This window comes from Empidonax traillii, unplaced genomic scaffold (genome assembly GCF_003031625.1).
Source record: "Empidonax traillii isolate 1590-97213 ecotype Southwest subspecies unplaced genomic scaffold, ASM303162v1 scaffold541:size654180, whole genome shotgun sequence".
NCBI lineage: Eukaryota > Metazoa > Chordata > Aves > Passeriformes > Tyrannidae > Empidonax > Empidonax traillii.
The window spans coordinates 291,697-301,270 of record NW_020955734.1 but is presented as its reverse complement, the minus strand read 5'-3'; positions in this window follow the sequence as shown (position 1 = coordinate 301,270).

Sequence of the window (9,574 nt, the reverse complement as noted above, 5' to 3'; positions counted from 1 at the left end):
CTAAAGATTTCAGGTTTTCTGTGATACTAAAGCAGATTTAGGAACCTAACAGGCTTTCTGTGCTCCCTGGAGGCTCTCCCTGCTGAAAGTGTCTCCTCTGCAGGTCAAATTTTCCCTCGTTTCTTTGGCTTGGAGGCAGCAGGATGATTTCTGTGCCCTCATGTGGGAGAGCAAGAGTTAGAAGGATCTGAAACCTCCTGATCCAGAGATCCAGCAATTCGAGAAGGAGAAGGGAAAATAAATAATTAAATCCCTCTGACAAGCAAGATGTGTCCTTATTCAGAGAACAGGAATACCATTCTTTCCTTCTTTGGGGAATACATGAGCAGAAAAATGAACCCAGAGACAATAACATAAGAGTGTTGTCAAAGTATTCCAAAAAATAACTGAGACTTGTGCAGATGCCAAGTCTAACTTTGGCTGATTCTCTTTTTTAGGAATGTTGTAGAGCAATTTTCTGAATTCTATTAATACAACAAGCAAACAGAACTTTGGATGCTCTGGATCTACATTGTGGGAAGTAAAGGTGATTTCTCGGTGATTTTGTAGAGGCCAAAAGCCTGCATGTTTCTGAAATGTAAATGTGAATGTAATTTATAAATTAAAACCTTGTGAAAAGCTGAGGGAAGGGAAAGAGCAATGTAAGGCCTATGATATATGCTGATAATGGCACAGGGTATGTGCAGCCCATGATAAGGGATGATTAAAATGATATATTCTGTATATTCCAGCCATGGCAGGAAAGATGGAGGTGGGGTTTTGTTCAGGGTTCTTAGTTATTTATTTTCTGTAGCTCTTTGCCTGTTTCTTGAGCAGGTTGGTTTGGATGGACATTTGCTGTGTCCTTCTGCAAAATTCAGATGGGACTGAACTCCTTCTGCTGTTGGGGTGCATTTTTGTCTTTGCCAGACTCCTGGCAACATCCATGTGCCCTCCAGCTCCTTGCAGCGTTGGCAGTTTGGATGATGATGTCCAATATGGGAGGCTGAAGTGTTTATTTGATTCCTTGTTCATTCCCAGCTCTCTCAGTTTGTAAAGGAAGAGGCTAAAGAGAGGCACAGGTACTTTTTACAGCAATACCAAAATCCTGTTTAGGTACAAAAAGAAGCTGGTTTTGACAAGCGTCAGGAGGGTTTTGGGTTTGCTGCTGTTGGCTCAGAGGTCCCCTATTGCTTATCTCTTTTTTTTTTTCCCACCCTGATAAAATGAACCATTCTACCCATGGACCTTAAAGTTTCCCCCCCTCCTCTTCCTTCCTGGACCAGACTGTCCCGAAGGCACCACAATTACCCAGATTCCCAGGTGGAGAACAGTGAGCTCAGCTCTGTTAGTGCCTCAAATTGCACCTCAGATGGAGCCTGGGCCAATGCCTGTGAGGTCAGTTAAGAGGGTTGGAAGTAAAGCAGCACCACGAGGCTCTGCTGCTTCCATCACACTGGCAAAATAAATACGAGAAATTCACTTTGACCTCTGGCTCAGAATTGAAGGAAATTTAAACACAGAGAATAAACATAAAATGAAGGACGTACAGTTTAAGTCATTCCTACGTATTCTGGCTGTTTATCTTCTGCTGTTGATTAGTCTCTGGTTTACAAAGGACCTTCTGTGCATTCACAGCGAAGATGTGGAAGTAACAGGAATTTAACAATAACAGTGAATTAGTTCTTGTGATGTTACCTGTCATCAGTGGCAGACAAGGAGCTGTTTCCAGATGATTCCAATTTCTCACATCTTCCATCTTCTAAACAGCTTTAGGTGATATTCCAGCAAACACAGAATATAAGAAAAGCTGAGTAATGGTGTCACCTGAGTCAGGAAACATATTCATAAGCACCTTGTCACAATATGGCTGCAGAAATGTAGTTTAAATGAGCTTCTAACAAGAAGTGTGTCAAATTTACAGACATAATTCATTATTTCTGTGTTGTACAACTGTGTGCATACAGCAACTGCTTCTCAGAGCAATCTGCTGTGCCAATCAGGAACAAAAATTGATAAAACTCACTCAAAGGGACTAAAAGTGCAAGGCTGTGCAAGCTGCATAGTCTTCACTCAAAGAGAATGCCTTTGAGAGTAGAAATGTTTTGAGTGAAGCTCGATACAGCTTCATTGCCTTGAGTGGAATCTGCAAGGAAAACGAGTCCAGACAACTCTAATACAGGAGGAAAGGGGAAACCAGTAGGAAGGAGGGAAAAAAAAACCCCAAACAACAGTTAGGAAACGTTGATCCAAAAAGAAATGAGTAGAGGCTTTAGTTTTTTCAGGTTGAAGAGACTGGTTATGCTCTGGCTGGTGCAGCATAATAGAGGTGCTAAGACCATTTCCCAGCTGTGAATTTGTTGCTGCATTTGCACTTTCCAACTCAGTCCCCACGTGCTTATCTCTCCTGTTAAATCAGTGAACGAGGAGTGATCTTTAGCTAAATACTTCCTAAAGGCTCTTGAAACCTAAATCTAGTGGGTCAGGAGAGTGTTTGAGGAGAGGGTTGAGACCTTCCTTTTCTGATCTCCTCATGGACCTCCTTCCTTTCTCTGGATTTCATTTCTCGACTGTCATATTTAAGTAATGCAGTGCTGAATCAAATAGTTGGTGTTAGAGATCGTGGAGAATCCCAGAATGAGATGGAAGAGATCTTAAAGCTCATCCAGTGCCATTCCCTGCCATGTGCAGGGACACCTTCCACTATCCCAGGTTGCTCCAAGCCCCGTCCAACCTGGCCTTGGACACTTCCAGGGATCCAGGGGCAGCCACAGCTTCTCTGAGCAACCTGTGCCAGGGCCTGCCCACCCTCACAGGGAAGATGCTGCACATCTTCTGGATGCACCTCTGCTGGATGCTCCAATTTTTCCCCCCCCTGAAACCTTTGTGGAGCGTTTGCTCCCTGTGAACCCTCCAAAACAATCCCACCCTCAGCATGACATGTTTTCATGCCTGTCTGTAACCTTGCTCTCCCTCTGTTCCAGGCAAACCACAGGCACATCTCTCAGGAGTGCTCTGTGGTGCAGCACTTTGGCTAAACATTTTCCCACTGGATCTAATCCAGTCTGGGATCGCAACTGTCGTGAGAATGCAGCAAATCATTCTGGGAAGTATCTAATTTTTGCCCCTATTGGTCAAAGCAATGTTTATGCACAGCCAGAACCACGTGACAGAGGAGAGGGTACTCTTGAACCCTGTTAGTAATGTGTGCTAAAAAAATACAAGAGCTCCCAGGTTTGTTTTTTTTTTTTTTTGTAGATGGTAAAACTACTGTTTCCTAGTTTGAACAACCCCTGATTTGAACATCGTTGGAGAAAAGCCAGGAAAGCAACTGGAGTCAGCCCAGAAACATATTTTTTATCCTTGTAGCTGCTTTATTTAATCAAACAAACAAATAAACAAACAAACCCCCTCAATAAACCAACAAAAAATGTATTTTTCTTTGAAAGAGTGTTGAGGGCTTTACAATGATGCTTGAGATGTGGTGCCTACATGGAGACTGCCAGTAGGAAACTAGCAATAAATGCCATAAGTGCACACATTTTTGCTTCACTTTCAGTCCTGCCTCAGATAAATAAATAATTGACTAAATGAGTCGTTGCTCAGTTCCTTTACAGGAACTTCCCCACGTCTCCAAGGCACCTGAAAAGGATCAGCCTTGCAGAGAGGTGTATTTAGCAGTTTTCCAGAGGAGGGGATTGCAGAGCTCTCATGCAACCAGGGCAAATGGCCAAGAAATCCACTATTTCCATGGGCTGCTCTGACCCCTGTGGAGGGGTGGGTTTATCCCCAGCTGTAAGTGATGCTTGAATTGCTAAACACAGCATTTAATACTTATCTGAGGGAAGGATCTAAGGTAGTTGGATGACAGAGGTTGTGTCAGGGAAGAGAGAAGCATCCTGGCAGGAGCACTGGCGCTGTTGCAGCGTGTTCTGCAGGAGCTCTGGAGGGTAAAATGTGGGTTTTTACTCCATCCACCACTTTACCATAAGCAGCTAAAACTCACCTGGGTGCTCCTGCCTCCAGCTGCCATTTCAGTTCAGGGTATGGACAGGGAAGATCCTTTAGGAAAGCAATAAAACCTTCTTTGAAGGCTCAGATTGACTGACTGGGCACCCTGTGTATGTTCACCTGCCTGGTGGGTGAGTTACAGCATCTTCTGGGTGACAATTTGGGGGACAAACAGGCAGCAAAATAGAAAATGAAGATTTGTGGCACTAGGTGCAAAGCAGGCAAGTGTTGTGAAAACCAGGAAAAAACAGAATGAGAGCTGCTGCTGTTGAGGAACACTTTAAAAATAATATTAATAAGCAAGACCCTGGACGTGGAAAAAGTAGTTTGTGAAAATAAAGCAGAAATAAGAATGGGATGGAGAAAAGTGGCTGAAACAAAACAGGAACTGGGCGATGCTGAGAAAGTGACAGCATGAAATGTTTGTTGAATCACCTCTGGTGCTCAAACACCAGATCCTGTTACAACTAGTTAACACAAACCTGGGCTTTGGTGATCGATGGGAAGATAACTGCTGGATGCTTTGTCTGCAGAATGACTGGTTGTTATGAACGTTAGGAATAAACTATTACAAATCAACATCATTATTCAGCCCGGTGCTGAAGGGGCCAGGAGAAGATCCAGTTTGCAAAATCTCGTTTATTAATTTGATTCTCCCTGTTTGCCCTCACAGGGCTTTGATGTTCCCAGGTCGGTGTTCAAGCCTTGCTGCAGTTGACAGCTGCATTGGGAGTGATTAATCACCAGTGAATCATCTGTTCACTCTCTTTACACAATGTTTAAGCAGTGTGATAAAGCCGAAGGTGATCCGAGTTTAGGGAAGATAAAATAAATATTTGTTTCAATCTGTCCCAAATCCGTTGCAGATTAGGCAGTCTGCACCTTAAATTCTCCAGCCAAACGTCTGGTTATTTTTAAGCAAATCAGAAAATTAGGAACTGTAATGTCTTTAAAACTTCGCTGAAATTGAGGCAATTCAGTGTAAATTGGAAGGAGGTTTTCAGGTTGTTTGTAACTGGAGTTGCTGGACCCCACCCTCATCCAATTTCAGAAAGAAAATTCTCTTGATGTAACTTAACTGGATGGTTTTGAACTGACTGAGAGCAGGTTTAGATTGGATTTTAGGGAGAAATTCTTCCCTGTGAGGGTGGGGAGGCCCTGGCACAGGTTGCCCAGAGAAGCTGTGGCTGCCCCTGGATCCCTGGAAGTGTCCAAGGCCAGGTTGGACGGGGCTTGGAGCAACCTGGGCTGGTGGAAGGTGTCCCTGCCTGTGGCAAGGGGTGGAGCACGAAGATTTTGTCTGTCACAGATGAGTTTTCTGCACCAGCTCATGGACTTGTGGCAAAAAGCGTTGCCTGGCTTTTGCCTGTTATTGTCCAGGTCAGTGGCTCAGTGGTGTGGAGTGAATTCTAACAGCGTAGCTGGCAAATAACTCTGCAGGAGCTGCGTGTTGAGAACGGTGGTGGTGCCTGAGTGCTCTGACTTTGGCTGCTCTCGTAACTTGCTTCACTTCAGACATCTGAGAAGTTGTTTGCTTCAGCCTAACAATAGCCCTGCGAAGTTTGTTGTGTTTGGCTTCGGGGACCTGCTTTGGGAGTGCATTTTGAAAGGGAACTTCAAGAACTCTTGTCTCCCTAAAACCAGAGGACCGGGTTTTCCATCCTTCACCAGTAAACAGTCCCAGTTTAGAACAGCACTTTCCCATTAGATATTGCTTTTCCTACGTTGCAAATCACTTACATTGATTTATGGGATACCAAAATATTTTTTTTTTGTTGTTCTCCTTGTCCATTCTGATTTATAGTTTTAGGAAGACAAGGGACTTTTCACACAATTTTCCATTCTGGTCACCTTCAGTTCTTCATCTTAGCTCGTTACAGCTGTTCTGATTCAGAATATTTTTAACAAAGCCTCCAGTTTTACTGTTTGCTAAACAATATTTGTGGCTAAAAAATTTCTTATAATTGTTGTCAGTTGACGTAAAAGCTCTTGAAAAATTCGTGCAAAATCTGTCTCCCTATTTTTTTCTTTTTAACCACCTTAATAGGAAAATATTTTTCATGACTTTCTGAAAAGTATTCTGAACTTTGTGTGAGAAAACAGTATGAAAACTTGGGTTATAGGTTTGATATGGTTTAGCAAATTGAATACACTCATCTGTTATTTACCTGTTGAGCAGCTCTTTCCTACCATCAGCACATTTTACCCCACTTAAAACGTCATCTCGTGGTGTCTAAAGGCTTGGAATGCACGTGTTTTGAGAAATTTGAGTTCCAGCCTGTGTGAAGAACCTAGAACCAAAGCAAACCTTTGGAGTTGGTGACATGAACAGTTTTCTCTTCCCTTTCCTTTCTGTGCATCATCAATTAAAAAAAAGAGAATGAACAGAGCCTGAATGTAACTGCAGCACATCAAACTGAATTTTGGAAAGAGTGCATTTAATTCCTAAATCGGACAAGTTCTGTTTTAATTAGAACCTGTAATTAAAAGGCTTGTTATTTATTGCTTAATAGGCCTCTCACAAGGGAATTGGGATTGTGCACTCTCCTTCCTTCCTTCCTTCCTTCCTTCCTTCCTTCCACAGCCTGACTTGCTTCTCAGAGTTTTGACTCTGCGCAGTGGAATTGGAATCCGACCAAATCAAATGATTCAAGAGGAAAAAGGGAAAGGGAACCAAATCCCCAGAGGATCCATCTGATCAGCAACAGCAGCAGATGCATTTTTGGTGGAGGTGCCACGAGCATCTGCGCCCTGTTCGTCTGAGGCTGGAGGTATCACCTGGGCTGGGGGTTTGTTGCAGAGATTCACAACTGGGTGATTCATTTCTCCAACCATCACCGGGTTGGATCACAACCTCGAGGGCAGGATCTTGCTAAATGCCTCCGGGGGGGCCACTGTGTGTGCTGGATTATGTAAATAGAGGCGATAAAAAAAGAGACAGTCCATGAGTCAGTGCACTCAGTACAGGCTTGTCTTTTCCAAGGCAGGAGGAGCCTTCACAGTCACTGAATGTGAGGATGAAGAGAAGCTCCAGTTTGCAGAGAAGGTCTGGTGGGGTCTGTGCTATAACTGGTTAACAATGTTCTATGTATTGCTTCAAAAGAAAAGGCCATTTGCATGTAAAGCATTTATCCATCTCTCTGATTGACACACGAGCAGTTTTGAGGGCTTTTTGTTTTCTTTCGGTACGAGGAAAGAAAAATTCGTCCTCCAGAACGGTTTGGCAGAAACACAATGGAAGAACCTCCTGCTCCCATCCCAGTGAGCTGAATTGCAGTCAGATTGTAGTGTCCCCACCACTCAGACAGCAAAGATGCCCAGTAAAACTTGGCAGCCTCGTCATTCCTTTTCATGTCTTGGAGAGTTTAGGGAAACCCTCCAAAATCTGTGAATTTACGATTCCATCAGGAAGTATTTGGTGCTGTTTGAAGACTGGAAGGACACGAAGGAAAACTCAAAGAACACTGAGGAAGTGCTTACTGAAGTGTTGGAATAAAAATAATCCTTGCAGGAACAGTTGTCACTGGGAGGATAAGGACTCAATATTTTATCTGGTAATCTGAAGCCAGTGCCTGGGATCTGCTGTAAAACTGGGCACATAGGAAAGAAGTGATCCTCTGGTCAGATAACTCTGTCCTGGAGAAATTAGGAATGCTCAAGCCAGACCCCAACCTGTAAAGCCCTTTCTGAGGAAAGCCCATCCCTGAGCATCAGCACCAAGGTGTGCAGGTAATGCCACCATGTCTTTAAACCATTATGGAGCTGGTTTGCTCTCTAAAACCAACCAAACCAAAGAAATACCCATTTTTCTAATGAGATATTAGCCCTGTCATGATTCCCTCATGCTGTCTAAAACCAGTGGATACTGTCTCCTGGCAAGCTTGGAAGCTGGATAGTTCTGTCTTGTATTTTCTTCGTTTCAGCCCTGTGCCCACTTGTTCTGATGGATTGTTTTCTCTATGTATTAAATTGTGTAGTGATTATTCCAGATTTTGTTCTGCTTTGGGCTACATTCATCCTTAGATTTTGCTGATTTCTTTTCACTTCATAAAAAAGCAGCTTGGTTGAAGGGTGATACAGAAGTGCCAATATGCAATCTTCAGTGCTTTTACTGACCAAGTGCTGGGATTAAAGGTTGCATATGAAGTCCAGTGTCTCATATCACGCTAGAGATGCCATATCAGAACAATTTATCTGTAGGCAAGAGAAGCTGGCTTGTCCAGAGCAAAGAATACCTCAGGAAGACAGACTGAGAAAAGTGAAAATACAGCTCACAGTGATTCCAAGCCCTGCAAGTAAATTCCCTGAGGAGCTGTAATTGCTCTCCTGAAAGGTGTTGCTTACTGAAGGAGAGATGGCAAGGGTGTGGCTTCTCTTTAATTGCATGTTTGAACAAGGGATTAGAGAGTGGAGCAGCAGTGTCTTGTAAGGGATGAAAGGAAAGGGAGAGGGAAAGCACGACTGTTATGTAAACCATCCCTGCCTCAGTGTCAACATTTCCTGTCTGTACTCCAGCTGAGGTGAAAATAGTCGAGGCAAGGCCCAGTGAAGTGCAACCTGACTGCAGGTCTAGGCGTTAGAATGGGATTTCTGGCATTCCAGGCTTTTGGCAGCCCCTCAGCAGCCTGAATGACTGAGTAACCAGTGGGATTTCAGGGGTTTGTCGTTCTCACTCCCCTCCCCCTGCCCCTCTCAACAACAACAAAAAAAAAAAACCAAAACCCAGCAAACCAAAACTAATAACTGCAATGACGAGAGGATGAGTCCTGTGTTGGGAGATGGAAACTGATTATGATCCACACCTTCATCCTTCTAAAGACTGATCCGTTTTCCTGCAGGCAAAATTTAACCTGTGCTCCTTAGTCAGACCAACCCAGCAGGAGTGAAGTTGTGGGTGTCATGTGTGTGGCATTTGGCTAAAGGTGAAACTAAATTGGTCTGATTTGCTTGTCAAACATAAGGATCTTGCTTTTCTTTCCTCAGAGTCCGAAGAGAACTTCAGGTTGTTGCAATAGCTTCGACCCCCACATGGGCCTTTCACTTAAGAGTTGGACTTGATGATCCTTGTGGGTCCCTTTCAACTATTCTGTGTTGTTCTGTGTGTGTGACTGTGCCATTTTCCCAATAAATCTGTTCCACAGCAGCCCCTCTAGCTGATCTAATTTTATATGAAGCAGCTTTCCTTTTTCTTAGCCATAATTGTTTTCAATCTTTATGTTTATAAGGCAGACTTTAAAAAGAAATGAAGGCACTTCATCTTCAGGAAAGCAGTTGGTTGTCAAGCTCAAATATATAATTGTACTTGGTAGACTTCTCAAACAGAAGGAAAAGGAGCCTGCCTTTCCCCTTGACCTTCCAGACTGACCATTCCTGCAAATATTACAAACATGCTGTTCTGCAGGGAGCAAAACATTCTCACTGGGCTGTTGCTGCCCCACCCCACAACCACCTACCAGAGGGGGCTGAGAACTGGTGAGCAGGAGTGCTCTCAGTGCCTTCCACATTCTCCCACCAGGAAGCACATCTTGCCTGGGTTTGGGTTCATTCCACTGGCGCTATTTTGCCCCAGCGCATTTTCTCTGGA